Source organism: Puma concolor, chromosome C1, assembly GCF_028749965.1.
Source record: "Puma concolor isolate L17-30 chromosome C1, mPumCon1.1.hap2, whole genome shotgun sequence".
Taxonomy (NCBI): domain Eukaryota; kingdom Metazoa; phylum Chordata; class Mammalia; order Carnivora; family Felidae; genus Puma; species Puma concolor.
In genome coordinates, this window is record NC_141674.1 from 44799658 (window position 1) to 44815422 (window position 15765).

The 15765-nt window shown below is 42.0% G+C and overlaps 1 long non-coding RNA gene across 1 annotated transcript in view; it reads left to right on the forward strand.

The window, feature by feature from the left end:
* The first annotated feature begins 3686 nt into the window (after positions 1 to 3686).
* Positions 3687 to 15765, forward strand: part of LOC147578029 (uncharacterized) — a 42172-nt gene continuing 30093 nt past the window's right edge. Inside the window, exon 1 of the long non-coding RNA XR_015254720.1 lies at positions 3687 to 3786. This is a non-coding gene — a long non-coding RNA (uncharacterized LOC147578029). The remainder of the gene's footprint in view (positions 3787 to 15765) is intronic.

Consider the following 15765-nt stretch of genomic DNA (forward strand, 5'->3'; position numbering starts at 1 on the left):
GAGCTAAATTCAGATGCTTAACAGACTGAGCCACCCAGGTGCCCCAATTTTTTTTTAATATTTACTTATTTTTGACAGAGAGAGAGAGAGAGACAGAGAGAGCATGAGCAGGGAGGGACAGAGAGAAGAGGGACACACAGAATCCGAAGCAGGCTCCAAGCTCTGAGCTGTCAGCACAGAGCCTGAGGCAGGGCTCAAACTCACAGACTGTGAGATCCATAACCTGAGCCAAAGTCAGATGCTTAACCAACTGAACCACCCAGGTGCCCCTAAAATGACATTTAATGTCCCACATTTTGATGGAAGCAAATTCATCCCCATTGTATATGTTTAAAAACCAATGAAAACAGCCACCAGAAAAATTGGCATTAATGGCTACACCATGAATACTCTACTTGGGCATTGATTTTTTTTTCTTTTCTTTCTTTTTTTTAATATGTAACAGCTTTCTCGAGAGGTAATTCACATGCCATACAGTTCACCCATTTAAAGTGTACAAGTCAATTTTAGAACGGTTTTCATTACCTAAGAAGGAAACCTCATACCCTTTAGTTATATCTCTTCTGTATTCTCATTCCCCCCAGTGCTAAGCAACCACTAATCTACTTTCTGTCTGTATGGGTTTGCCTGTTCTAGAAACTTCATGGATATGGAATCTTACAATATGTGATCTTTTTTGTCTGGCTTCTTTTACTTAGTACACTGTTTTCAACCTTTATCCATGTTCTATAGCACGTGTCAGTATTTCATTCCATATTCTGGCTGAGTAATATTTCATTATAGATATACCATATTTTGTTTATCCATTCATAATGGGCATTTGAGTTGTTTTTACTATTTGGGTATTATGAATGCTGCTGCTATCACTGTTTATATGAATGTTCTTGTGTGGACATGTTTTCATTGCTTCTTGGTCATGTGGTTTTTGTTTTTTAATTTTTTTAATCTTTATTTTTAAGAGAGAGAGAGAGAGAGACAGGGTGCGAGCAGGGAGGAACAGAGAGAAAGAGGGAGACACAGAATTCAAAGCAGGCTCCAGGCTCCGAACTGTCAGCACAGAGCCCGACATGGTGCTTGAACCCATGAACTGCGAGATCATGACCTGAGCTGAAGTCAGATGCTCAACCAACTGAGCCACCCAGGCAACCCGCTTCTTGGTCACTTGTATATCTTCTATTCAAGTCCTCTGCCTTTTTTTTGAATTGGGTTATTCATCTTTTTATTATTATGTTGTAAGACTTTTGTATTCTAGATCCAAGTTCTTTACTAGGTATATTATTTGTAACTATTTTCTAATATTCTGTGGCTTATCTTTTCACTTTTTTGCTAGTGTCCTTTGAAGCACATAAGCTCTTAGATTTGATGAAGTACAATCTATTTATTTTCTTTATTGCTTGTACTTTTGTTGCTTGTACTTTTGGTGGCATATCCACGAAATCGCTGCCAAATTTCCTATCATAAAATGTTTTTGCCTGTGTTTTCTCCTGAGAGTTTTATAGTAGATCTTTGATCATTTTGAGTTCATTTTCGTATATGGTGTGAAGTAAAGGTCTAATTCTATTCATTTGTATTTGGCTATCTAATTGTCCCAATATTATTTATCGAAAAGATTATTCTTTCCCCATTGAATGGTCTTGCACACTTGTCAAACATCAATTAAACATGGACACATAGGTTATTTCTGGAATCTCAATTCTATCCTATTGATCTATATGTCAATCTTTATGCCTATAGCACATTGTCTTAATTAAAGTTTCTTTGTGGTCAATTTTTTAGTTTTTATTTTTTAGAGGAGAGGGGAGGGGCAGACCCTGGGATCCTGACCTGAGCCAAATTCAAGAGTCCAACCAACTGAGCCACCCAAGCGCCCCTAACTTTGCTCTTTTTCATGATTATTTTGGCCATTCTGAGTTCCTGGCAATTATATGTGAATTTCAGAATCAGTTTTCCAACTTCTATAAGGAAGTCAGCTGGGATTCTCATAGGGATTCCACTGAGTCGGTAAGCAGATTTGGGGACTGTTACCATCTTGGCAATATTAAGTCCTCCAACCCATGAACATGTTACTTTTTTCATTTCTTTTAGTAGGTGTTTTGTGCTCTTCAGAGTACGTCTTGTACTTCTTTTGCTCAATTTATTCCTACTTTACTCTTTTGGATGCTACGGCACATGGAGTTGTTTTCGTAATTTGGATTGTTTGATTGCAAATGTATAGAAATACAGTTGCATTTTATAAATTACTCTTCTAACCTACAACCTTGCCCAACTTGTTTATTAATTCTAATAGTTTTTTTTAGTGGATTTCTTAGGTCATGTTATCTGTGAATAAAGATAGTTTTGCTTCTTTCTTTCCAATCTGGATGCCTTTTGTTTATTTTCTTGTCTAATTGCCCTGGCCAGGACCTCCAGTACAGTGTTGAACAGAGATGCAGATAGCAGTCATGGTTGTTTCGTTCCTGATCTTAGGAGGAAAGCATCTAATCCTTCCGTTAACAATGACGTTTGCTTTGGGGTTTTCATATATGGCTTTTATTATTTTGAGATAGTTTTCTCCTATTCCTATTAAGAATGACCAATGTGGTTTATGTTTTTTATTCTACTGATATTGTGTATTGCATTCATTGATTTTTCATATGTAAAACCAATCTTGCATTCTGGGATAAATCCCACTTGGTCATGGTGCACAATACTTCATATATGTTACTGGATTCAATCTGCTAATACTGTGTTTTGTTTAAAAACACAGTAATAATATTGCTGGGGGAAAGAGAGCGATTGCTTTTATTTTTATTTTTTTTAACCATGAAAATAGAGTAACCTATTAACTAAAATGATACAAAAATAATGCAGACCCAATTTTGTATTTTATAAAAGCAGATTTAAAAAGGATGAAATACTGTTTTTGCAATCAAATGCCTTCATGTAAAACTCACATAGATAGCTTCCCCCCCCAGAATTATCTCAAGATATATTCTAAGACTCGCAAACCTTTTGATACTATTATTATTATTTTATTTTAAATTTTTATTTTAATCCTGATTAGTTAACAAATAGTGTTCTATTAGTTCCACGTGTGCAATGTGGTGATTCAACACTTCCGTACATTACGCGGTGTTCATCATGACAAGTACACTCCTTAGGTGAGGGGATGGGTTAAATAGGTGATGGGGATTAAGGAAAGCAATTACTTTTAAAAAAAAATTTTTTTTCAACGTTTTTATTTATTTTTGGGACAGAGAGAGACAGAGCATGAACGGGGGAGGGGCAGAGAGAGAGGGAGACACAGAATCAGAAACAGGCTCCAGGCTCCGAGCCACCAGCCCAGAGCCCGACGCGGGGCTCGAACTCACGGACCGCGAGATCGTGACCTGGCTGAAGTCGGACGCTTAACCGACTGCGCCACCCAGGTGCCCCAGAAAGCAATTACTTTTAGAGGGATGCGATTCTGATTATTTAATGTAAAAAAAAAATCAGTATGAAAAATGGAGAACGCTAGAAGAAGGAAGAGGAAAACATAATTTTTAAGTCCAAGGTTCCTCCCACTCTTTACTAAAGACTGTATGTTGCCAAATGGGGAGTCATTTAAAAGTTAATGTGGTATTTTCCTTCACTTAAGAAGATGATGTGACAGGCCTGATGGTAGTCCAACATTAGATTTTGTTTTTTTTTTACCAGCAGCCGGAGTGAATTTTCCCTGGCGCCCTGTGACTAATGGGCAGAACTATCCCCTGGGCGTGCAGATTCCTTCCCTTCCCTCCACTTTGGAAGGCCTTTCCCTTGTAGCAGGTGAGTTACAAATCCAACCATCCACAGCATAAATATATGCTATTAGATTGTCAAGTGGAGAGGAGGCAGGCGAGGTAAGGCCAAGGTGTTGACTGCCAAACCGAGGAGTTTTCTTTAATTTGTTAGGCAGTGGGCAGCCATTCAATGTTTTGAGTCAGGGAATGATGTGGTTGAATGTGCTTTCTGGAGATTAAAATGGTATTAATGTGTCGGACACAAGAGATTAAATAAGCAGGTGTGGTGCGGGGGGAGAATGAAAAGAAGCATATGCAGAAGTAGAGTAGATTCTTCAGGACTTGGCGATTGGATTTGACGATCCAGGAAAAGGAAAAACTTCTAGACTTGAAGGCTAGGTAATCTGAAGTCAGAGTTTGAACCAAAAGGGAAGACGATGACTTTGGCCTTACATGAGCTGACATTTCACTAGGAAAGTTTGCGTGCAGACTTCCCCAATCATATCACACGTGTACATTGGAAACAAAACAGTTTAAGCGGATAAACATTTACAAGGAAAGGATACTGGGGATATTTAATTTGGAAAGTGAAACGACTTTACAAAAAGAGAAAGATGAAAGGACCCATTTATTTCTCTGATGACCTAGTGCCTGGCCTTTAACTCCACACACTCACCTACACATGGCACTATGTGCCCGCTGAAGAAAGCCAAAAGCATTTTAGGAGAAGCACACACGCCCATCTTTACCCACTGCTCTTCATTTTCACCTCCTTGCTCCTGGGTAGCTGGTTCCGTATCTCGTTTCACAAACTGAGCCCTTTACACGGAGGGCCAGGAGAGACCGACGCAAGAGGCAGACCACTCCATCACTCCATGTTAGTAGGTGGCAGTTTTAATAGGCAGGCAAACTTACTTAAATGAGGCTGGTCTTGGGTGGCCATAAGACAAATGCATCTCTGCGCCTGCCTGCTAAATCTTAAAAGTCTATGTAGAGGCATTAACAGGGTTCAGTAATGTACACTGTTCAGATGGTCTCAGTACCACATTGTTATCTCAAGGCTCTGATGGGATAGCTTCTAGCATGGTGAAGGCAAATGAAATGCCCATTCTAAGGACAGGGAAGGTGGGTGAGAGGCCTCTGATGGCCCAAGTTCAGCTTGGGTCAACTGGCAGTCACGTCTTCTTGACGACCTTCACGGCACCATATTCGAGCCTTCCATATTGCTTTTAATCTGCTTGTTGACTCCTGTCTACAGTAACATGTGACTTCCCTCCCTGCCTATTGGGTACCTCTTTCCCTGGGCTCGGATTTCAGCAATCTCAGTTTCCAGGAAAAGATTTCCTCTGCTAGTCTGGCCCTCAGAACCCTCCTGCTCAGGCTGACCTCAGAGTCTCTGCCAGAAGGTAGAGATTTGGACACTTTGTCTTCATTGTATCAGCAGGTTTCATTTCTCCAAAGTTGCATTTTATGTCATACATTGTATGACTATATTGTAACAGGCTGCAATTCTCCGACTGACTGAAAATTGCAATAAGGGATATATTTACCTTAATAGCAACGTTGAAACTCGGTTGTCGAGAATACAGTGAAGGACTCCTCTATCTTTAGCTAGAAAATCAAGATTTGAGGCTTTTAGTTCCCTCTGAAACCAGGAGGACCCGGCTCTCAGACTTCAGCTGGATTCCAACACGATTTAGAGGTCTGTTTCATTTCCCCAATGTTGACTCACCAGGCTGGATTAATTTTCCAGGGTGTTGTGCTAATTATAGGCCAGTGGAGCTAATGGGCTGAATGAAAATGGCTACAAGTAAAAAAGTAGCAGAGCACTCTGGGTTCTGCTAGGATGCGGAGCTATTTATAACTTCACAATTGCATGGTTACTATTAATTAGTGAGTATTGCAGTGACCCTCAATTTTCAAAGGCGTCTCCCATCATTTTCGAGTTAATCTCTCCCATCCCTCACTGCGTTTGTTTTATATAAAGGGTGGAGCTGACGAATCACTCGCCTGAAGTCATGTCTGTGGGAAAGCCAGGATTAATACTTTAAACGTTAGGAATAGCAATAAAAATAATATATTCGTGGAGTGCTTTGCAGTTTTCGAAAGGTTTTCTCTTTGGCATCTCATTGACACTTACCAGCATCCCTAGGAACACTACGGGTTCCTGTTGGTTAGTTGATGGTCACAGAAGAGAAGAGGGTTTGGTTCACAGCTGTCTTGATCACATTTCAACTGAATAAGAATGGAAAGAACCCAATGCTTTTCAGGACTCGGAGTCTGAATCGTGACGATCTGTGCTCTCTGCCTCTTGCTGAAGGGTTTTCTTGGCCTTTGAGGACCCACAAGGGAAAATTGTGTCATTTTAACCTTTTGTTTTATGAGGCCCCATAAAACAATATACAAACCCATAGAATCCAGTACTATTAGAAATTTCAATTTAAGAGGGGTGAGAAAATCCAGAGATTGCTATGCTAGAACGTTGGCATAAGATCCCCCTCCCAAAATGGAGCTGGTTCTGGTGACGGCTGTGAGCCCTCATTGCATTTCCCTGTTTCAGCTCACTTCTCCCCACTCAACCGCCTGGGCCGTTCTTGACCTTCCTAGGCCCAGAGTGTCCACTGCCCCCTGCATTCAATCCTCTCAGAACCTTTTATAATCCCACGAGCAGAGGCCTGCGTAATTGGATGGGTTCTTGGATGTCGTGCAGTCTATTACCATCACCTTACTGGTGACCGAAACGGAGACTCAGGGAAAGCAAGTGACTTTCCAAGGCTCATGGCTGGTAATCATCAGAACGGGGGATGAAAAGCTGCTGGACTTCTGCTTCAGTAGAAAAAGGACTGGATGACCGTCAGGTTGTCCCTGAAGCAGTGTTTGTGACAGCACAACTCCTGAATTGGCCACAGAGGCCGCGGTTCCTAAAACGTGTTCACAGATGCTTCTTGACGTAGGGCCCTGTGGTCATGTGACTTTGCCCAAGCTGGGAATTCAAGAGGCAACATAGAAGACTGGAGACTCTGGAAAGTCCCTTGGGAAAGAGTTTTGTTTAAGCAAGCCTTTATCAAATTATTTAGTCATTTTTTTCAACTCAGAGAAAACCTAGTAACAGCCTGTGTAATTAGAGTCCCTTGGCACACACTGAAGAACAAATAAAAGGTACCTGTTGAGATGGGACAGTCACAAGCCGGGTAAAAGCTCACTGGCAGTTTCTTCGCTACGTGCTACTTTAATTTCACCACACCTGAGGTGTAGACGTTATTAGCTCTACTCACGGATGAGCTCCAGACTCTGGTTGCATGGGACAGATTTGAATGCAAATTTGCTTTGGTGAAGAGGGGCGTCTTTTGCTTCATGCCACTGAGAAGCTTGGAGCCTTGAAACCAGCAAGTTCTCTTTCTCGTACCTCCGCTTCCGTCTGTTTGCCAGGTCTGTTCATTCCTTTTACAGACTGATGTCCTCGCGAGAAAGGACACAGGCCTATGCACAGCTTAGGTCTATGTGCAGCCAGAGAGGAAAGGATCCCACGGCCCCCTGCCCGCCCAGCCAGTGCCACTTAGCAAAATCTTAGAAAGGAACTCAATTGGCCAGTGGGGGTCATGTGCCCCTCTGCTGTCCATCTCCATAGCTGGGAAAGCGGTATTATGGTGGGTTTTGCTGTCTGACTCCAAAATCTGTGTGTGTGTGTGTGTGTGTGTGTGTGTGTGTGTAACTTGTTTCAATAAGATACAATCTCCACTCCTAAGGAAGGAATAGTCTGGTAGGAAAGATACACACCCCTATAGTAACAATGGTAAAAGGTGTAAGAAACAGAGACATTCAGAAGATGGAGAGACCATGTCAAGATTATATCATAATCTCCAGCCTAAAGTTCCTAAGTCTTTGGGCATTATGGGCACTTTTGAAGATCTGATGAACCCCTTGAACTCTTTTTCCCCAACACACACACACACACACACACACACACACACACACACACGCACACAGATTTTTGTATCCATTTTTAACATGCCTTTGAAAGATTTATGGACTTCTACAAGCTGATCCTTGGTTCTCCAAGGAACTTAAGACTTTGAGTTAATACTGCTTTGAAAATATACTTACGTAGAAGAACCAGTTCAAAAGACCTGCCCTTGCTGTAGAATGATGGTATTGCCAGCAGTGAGCTGAGCAACCTCAGATCTGGCTTTCAGTACTAGGAAGGCAGGCCCAGGAAACCCAAGTTAGATCCATGTAGAAACAGGAAACGCTCAGGAAATAATGTATTCCTTGGAACAAACTTCAGGACACGCCGATAAACAATGAAATGGTACTTGACCAAATGGGGCAATCGCAAGCAGGTGGGAGATATTCTTAAGAGTTACCACTGCTATTTTTAAAGTTTTTATTTGTATTTATTTTGAGAGAGATATAGAGCAAGCAGGGGAGGGGCAGGGAGAGAGGGACACAGAATCCCAAGCAGGCTCCGAGCTGTCAGCACAGAGCCCGATGTGGGGCTCAAACCCACGAACTGTGAGATCGTGACCTGAGCCGAAATGAAGAGTTGGACGTTTAACCACGTTGGACGTTTAACCAGAGTTGGATGATTGAGCCATGCAGGTGCCCCCCCCCACCTCTATTTTTAATATATAAAATAGAATCAGAACCATCTAGCTTGACATCATTTTAAAGTAAAAAGAAACATGGAAAGGGTAAAGAGATTTACTCAAGGACAGACAACCGAAGAATGTCTATGTGTGGCTTAACCAAGCAAGGCTTGGACTGATGCTCTTGTCCAACGCTCTCTTCGTTCTGTGGCACCACACAGAGGTAAGCGAATGAATTGTAAATAGTAGCCTTCAGGTATTGTGACACTCACCCCGTTTCATTATACCTCGTTTTTAACTGTTTTCTCTAGTAAACTGAAGACTCTATGGGAGCAGGACCTCCGTCTGCTCCTTTGCTACATTCCCAGGACGTCATGGACAGTGGACACTCAGTACACGTCCCTCCTCTGAATGACTGGAGAACGGCTGCCTGGCAGGAATTCCACTCCTCCAGTGGGAATGAACGCATCCAACCATGTTTAAGTATCTCCTGGTGTGGCGGCTGTCACCCCACCCTCGCTTTTCTCCCTTGGAACTTTGTGCAATTTCCCAGTGCTCCTGACTCACGTCAGGGAGGCCTCCACCTTCCATACATTTGGAAGGCCCAGGGACTTCTAACCACTGGGTGACTGGCTGATTGAGCCCCGGAAGCCCCGTGCTCTCCCATGTTTCCTTCTCGGTTCTCATTGGGAGAATTCCAGACCCCTGGGAAAGAGGCCTCTGGTGTGCCTAGGAGAGGACCAGCCACCCCATAGCAAGCAGTTCTTCCTCCTCAGTAGCTGCCACCACCCAGCCCCAAGGGAGTTAAACCTGTTCTTTATCTCCTTGAAACCCAGGCCAACTTTGATAAAAGGAAAAATCTTTCCTGGCGCTTGTTAATCAAAACAAATGTCCTTACTCGCTCGGTAGAATGTAGGCGTGGATGCTATGCTACGTCTATCAATAGGTAGTTTGTGTCTAATTTGTCCAAAGGAAATGTCTGTGATGTGCTTTTATTAAAAAAATTTTTTAATGTTTATTTCTTTTTAATTTTTTTTTTCCAACGTTTATTTATTTTTGGGACAGAGAGAGACAGAGCATGAACGGGGGAGGGGCAGAGAGAGAGGGAGACACAGAATCGGAAACAGGCTCCAGGCTCTGAGCCATCAGCCCAGAGCCTGACGCGGGGCTCGAACTCACGGACCGCGAGATCGTGACCTGGCTGAAGTCGGACGCTTAACCGACTGCGCCACCCAGGCGCCCCAATGTTTATTTCTTTTTGAGAGAGAGAGAGAGAGTGCGAGTGTCGGAAGGGCAGAGAGCGAGGGAGACACAGAATCTGAAGCAGGGTCCAGGCTCTGAGCGGTCAGCACAGAGCCCAACGCGGGGTTCAAACTCACAGACCACGAGATCATGACCTGAGCTGAAGTCAGACGTTTAACCGACTGAGCCACCCAGATGCCCCTGATGTGCTTTTAATTTACTGAAGAGGGCTAAGTGTTCAAACCTTTGCAAACTTACACTGAAATTAAGTTTTTAAGGTCCACATAGCTGCAGCTCTCTCAAATCATCCTTTAAGACACACTTCCTTGGGGCACCTCAGTGGCTCAGTCAGTTAAGCATCCAGCTCTTGATTTCGGCTCAGGTCACCATCTCACAGTCATGGGATTGAGCCCCGTGCCCAGCATGAAGCCTGCTTAAGACTCTCTCTCCCCCTCTCCCCCTACCATGCTGACATGCACGCACGCACACATAGTCTCTCTCTTTCAAACGAAAACAAAAAACCCCACCCTTCCTTTAAAGTGTGACTAGCCATGATAAATTATACATTTTTATAAATGTCATCTCTCCTAGTGTTGTGAAACTTAAAGAAGATGAAAACCACCCAAGACTATCCCTGTTGTATCAGTTGCCTTTAATTCCTATACGGGCTGGTGATAGTTTTGGCTATAAGTAGCAGAAAACTTAACATAAGCACTTAAAGGAATAAGTGCTTTCTCCCTTATACAACACCAGGTCTGATGGAATATGCAGGTTTGGTTTTAGTCTGGGAGTCCAGTGAACCCACAGCCAGTGGCTCTTCAATTCTCTTGGCCTTTTCCTCAGGCATATTGCCTCATGGTTCCAAAATGGCTGCTGCAGCTCCAGACATCATATTCATATCTGAGATAGGTAGGAAGGGTAAAACACTCATGTAGTCATTATACTAGAAGAGCAAAAAGCTTTTCCAGACCACTATCCGCCCCCCAGCAGTGTCATGTCTCACTGGCCACTCAATCTCACTGCAAGTTGGGAAAATGAATGCTTAACTTTTCCAGACTTCCTAGTTGAAGTAGACAGGGGGATCCCATCTGGGACATATATGGGTCTATTAAGCTGCACCGTGGGGTGGGGGAGTTGGCTCCTAGGTGTCATGAGAGCCAATTTCTAAATTTTTAGGAACGTTTTGAGCCAGCTGATCCATACAGTCGTTAAAGTTGAATTATATGAACTTCTTTTATTTTTATTTTTTTTTAAATTTTTTTAACGTTTATTTATTTTTGAGACAGAGAGAGACAGAGCATGAACGGGGGAGGGGCAGAGAGAGAGGGAGACACAGAATCGGAAGCAAGCTCCAGGCTCTGAGCCATCAGCCCAGAGCCCGACGCGGGGCTCGAACTTGCGGACCGCGAGATCGTGACCTGAGCTGAAGTCGGGCGCTTAACCGACTGAGCTACCCAGGCGCCCCTATTTTTATTTTTATTTTTTTAACATTTATTTATTTTTGAGACAGAGAGAGACAGAGCATGAATGGGGGAGGGTCAGAGAGAGAGGGAGACACAGAATCCGAAACAGGCTCCAGGCTCTGAGCAGTCAGCACAGAGCCTGACACGGGGCTTGAACTCACGGATGGGACCGTGAGATCATGACCTGAGTCGAAGTCGGATGCTCAACCGACTGAGCCACCCAGGCGCCCCAAATTATATGAACTTCTAATTCAATAAATTTTATTGAAAAAGGCAATACTCAAAGAAAAAAAAGCCCCCACCACTTCCTAATATGTTACTACTAACTATGCTTTTTGATGTCGCGTGTGCTGTGTCTGTTTGGTGTTTAACAAAGGTACTACTATGCATTTCTTCCCATCTCTGTGTTTAGTGACAGCATGTTGGTAGCTCTGAATTGGCCATGGTGGGAGTATTTGCACCACAGATCCCAGCAAATGTTACAACTCTGTTTTGTTTTTGCTTTGAAGGAGTCCACTGTTGGACATATATCGGTACACCATATGCACAGTCCTAGAAAACGATAATTTGGAGATTGGATGTATGTACATTTGAGGTAAATAGGTAGGCATTTCAAAACAATTTTCAGAGCCCTGCCAGAGATAAAACACTCAGAGATAGTGCCCTGGTGATTTATTTTTTTTTTAATTTATTTTTTTCCTGGTGTTTTAAACTAACAAAGAATGCATTCTATAGATTGCTTTAAAAATTTTTTTTTAATGTTTATTTATTTTTAAGAGAGAGAGAGACAGAGCACAAGCAGGGGAGGGGCAGAGAGAGAGGGAGACACAGAATGTGAAGCAGGCTCCAGGCTCTGAGCTGTCAGCACAGAGCCTGACGCGGGGCTTGAGCTCACAGACCGCGAGATCATGACCTGAGCCGAAGTCAGATGCTTAACTGACTGAGCCACCCAGGTTTCAACAGATCACTTACTTTTTTCAGGAATGCAAAGTGTCTTTTCTTCAGCTCCTAGTACTTAAGAGTCTTCCTCAAACAATACTGTTTTTCTTCATGGTCACTATCATCATTAATAAACATCCACTGCTTACCTATTATGGGTTAGATTCTAAGTTTGACTAAGCACTATTGAATATGGTCTTTATTCTCAAGGAACTTAGACTACACCGGAATATGTGCAGAAAAAAATAAATGAAAGTAGTCTATTCCAAACATCCCATACTTTGTCTTCACAGCACGTATCTTGATTTGTAGCTCTCTCTCTCTCTTTACAGTGTATATGCACACACATTACATATACACACAAACATAATGTGTACACATATATGCTTGTGTGAACCTTTATTTAATGCTAGACTATAAATTCCATTGCATCCCTTTTGGTCACAGCTGTGTCCCAGTATCTACAAAGTGCCTGTAAGATAGAAAGTGCTCAATGAATGTTTACTGACTGCATAAGTGAATTAATTAAGTGCAATTAATTAATTAATTAAAGTGAGTAGCGTGGACAATAAGATCTGTACGAGCTGACAGGAAGGAACAATTCCCAGCTGACTGGAATGGTTAGGAAAGCTTGAGGTGGTTCCAAGATTTGAATGACATCTTGAGGGCAGGGTAGGGCATAAACAAGGTACATGGCATGCTGAACACAAGGACTTGTATGGCCGGAATGGAAAGTTTCTTTCTTCTTGCTGAAGTTGGAGCAAACTCATTGGAGCTGGTGGGTTAGGGTCACCAGGGTTATATTCAATCAGATTGTAGTGTTCCTTGGACCCAGGGAAGGCAAACATAATTTCAGAAGCAAATGCAGATTAAGGTTGAGGGAGATGGGGTGCCTGGGTGGCACAGTCGGTTAAGCGTCCGACTTCAGCCAGGTCACGATCTCGCGGTCCATGAGTTCGAGCCCCGCGTCAGGCTCTGGGCTGATGGCTCAGAGCCTGGAGCCTGTTTCCGATTCTGTGTCTCCCTCTCTCTCTGCCCCTCCCCCGTTCATGCTCTGTCTCTCTCTGTCCCAAAAATAAATAATAAAACGTTGAAAAAAAAAATTTAAAAAAAAAAGGTTGAGGGAGAAGCTCAAGGTTGAGAGAAAATAACAACATTTAACTAGTTTACTAACTGCCAGTCATGCCCTTCTATCCATTCTCCACCAAGAAACCAGAGCAATCTTTTAAAAGTATAAATCAACCAATATCTCTCAGGAACTTAGGTGTAAAAATACCCAACAAGATGTTAGCATAGTGAATCTGGCAATATGCAAAAGATTTTTTTTTTTAATTTTTTTTTCAACGTTTTTTATTTATTTTTGGGACAGAGAGAGACAGAGCCTGAACGGGGGAGGGGCAGAGAGAGAGGGAGACACAGAATCGGAAATAGGCTCCAGGCTCCGAGCCATCAGCCCAGAGCCTGACGTGGGGCTCGAACTCACGGACCGCGAGATCGTGACCTGGCTGAAGTCGGACGCTTAACCGACTGCACCACCCAGGCGCCCCTGCAAAAGATTTTTTTAATTAAGTTTTATTTTTATTTTAGAGACAGAGCATGAGTTGGGAGGAGGGGCAGAGAGAGAGGGAGAGAGAGAATCTTAAGCAGACTCCACACCCAGCATGGAGCTCAATGTGGGGCTCAATCTCATGACTCTGGGATCATGACCTGAGAGAAAATCAAGAGTCTGATGCTCAACTGAGCCACCCAGGTGCCTCAATGTGCAACAAAATTATATACTACAACCAAAAAGGTTGTTTATTCCAGGTATGCAAGACTGGTTTGTATTTGAAGATCAATCAATGCAACCCATCATATTAACAGGCTAAAGAAGAAAATCCACATGATCATATCAATAGATGCAGAAAAGGCATTTGACAAAAATTCAATACCCGTTCATGAAAACTTTCAAGAAATAGAAATGGAAGGAAACTTCTCAACCTGATAAAGAGCACCTACAAAAGAAATTCTACAAGCAACATTATACTGAATGGTGAAAAACTAAATGCTTTCTCCCTGAGATTAGGAAAAAGGTAAGAATGCTCACTCTTACCACTTTCAGCATAGTACTAGAAATCCTCGCCAGCACAATAAGGCAGGAAAAAGAAAGAAAAGACATACAGATTGGAAAGGAAGAAATAAAATTGTCTTGATTTGCAGACAACATGATTGTCTATCATGTAGACAAACCCAAGGAATCAATGGGGAGTGGGGAAAAAGCCCACAAAACCTCCAAAGGAAACAAAACAAATCTCAGAACAAATAAGTTCAGCACGGCATCAGATTACAAAATGAACACACATAAAATTCTATACACCAACAAGGAAGATGTGGAAGTTGAAATTAAAACCACAATACTATTTACAACAGCCCCTCAGCAAATGAAATACTTATTTATATCTAAATATAAATCTAACAAAGCATGTACAGGATCTGTATGCTAAACGTGATAAGATATAGATGAAAGAAATCAAAGAAGGTAAGTTTCCTTTATTATTCATTTACTGAAACTCAACATGGTGAAGATGTTAGTTCTCCTCCAATTGATCTACAGGCTTAATGAAATTCCTGTCAAAGGCCTAGCAAGAGTTTTTACAGATTAGAGAAGCTTATTTTAAAATTTATTTGCCAAGGCAAAGGACCTAGAACAGCTAAAACTGTCTAGAAAGGAGGAGTAACTTGGGAGGAATCGCTCCCAAGTTAAGTTTACTATATAGCTGCAGTAATCAGGACAGTATGGCACTGGCAGACGGACACACAGATCAATGGCATAGAATAGAGGACCCAGAATTAGACCTAGACATACGCCCAGCTGACTTTTTACAAAGTTGCAAAAGCAATTCAATGAAGAAAGGATAGCTTTTGCAAAAACTGGTGCCAATACAACTGGGCATACATAGGCAAAAAATAAATAGAATCAAATAAGGTAAGAAATAAAAATGTGACTTAATCTTCACAGAATTAGCTAAAACTAGGACCAAGATTTAAATGTAAACCTAAAACCACAAAGCTTTTAGGTAAAACATAGAAAATCTTCAAGATTTAGGATGAAGTAAAGACTGCTTAGATTTGACACCAATGGCACAATCCCAAAAAAAGGAAAAAATGATGAACTGGATGTCATCAAAATTAAATATTTTTGCTCTGTGAAGACTTTGTTTAAAAGACGAAAAGATAAGGCGCACCTGGGTGGCTCATTCGATTAAGGGTACAACTTTGGCTCAGGCCATGATCTCGCGGTTTATGGGTTTGAGCTCTGCGTCAGGCTCTGAGCTGACAGCTTGGAGCCTGGAGCCTGCTTCGGATTCTGTGTCTCCCTCTCTCTCTGCCCCTCCCCTGCTTGCACTCTGTCTCTCTCTTTATCTCTCGCTAAAAAATAAATATTAAAAAAAATTTTTTTTAAGATGAAAATATAAGCCACAGATCAGAGAAAATATTCACAAATCACCTATCTGGCAAAGGGCTTCTCTCTAGAATATACAAAGATCACTCAAAATTCAACAGTAAAGTTCAAGAAACAATGCAATCAGAAAATGGGCAAAAAAACATGTTGAGACACTATTGAAACACAAAGGACAAGTAATGACAGAAAAAGGTGTTCAATATCATTAGCCATTAGGTAAATGGAAACTAAATCCACAAATAATAAACTCACATACCATACAATGCAGAAATTGCACCCTTGGGCATTTATTCCAGAGAAATGAAAACTTATGCTCATGTGGAAGCCTGCACACAAATGGTCGTATCATTCAT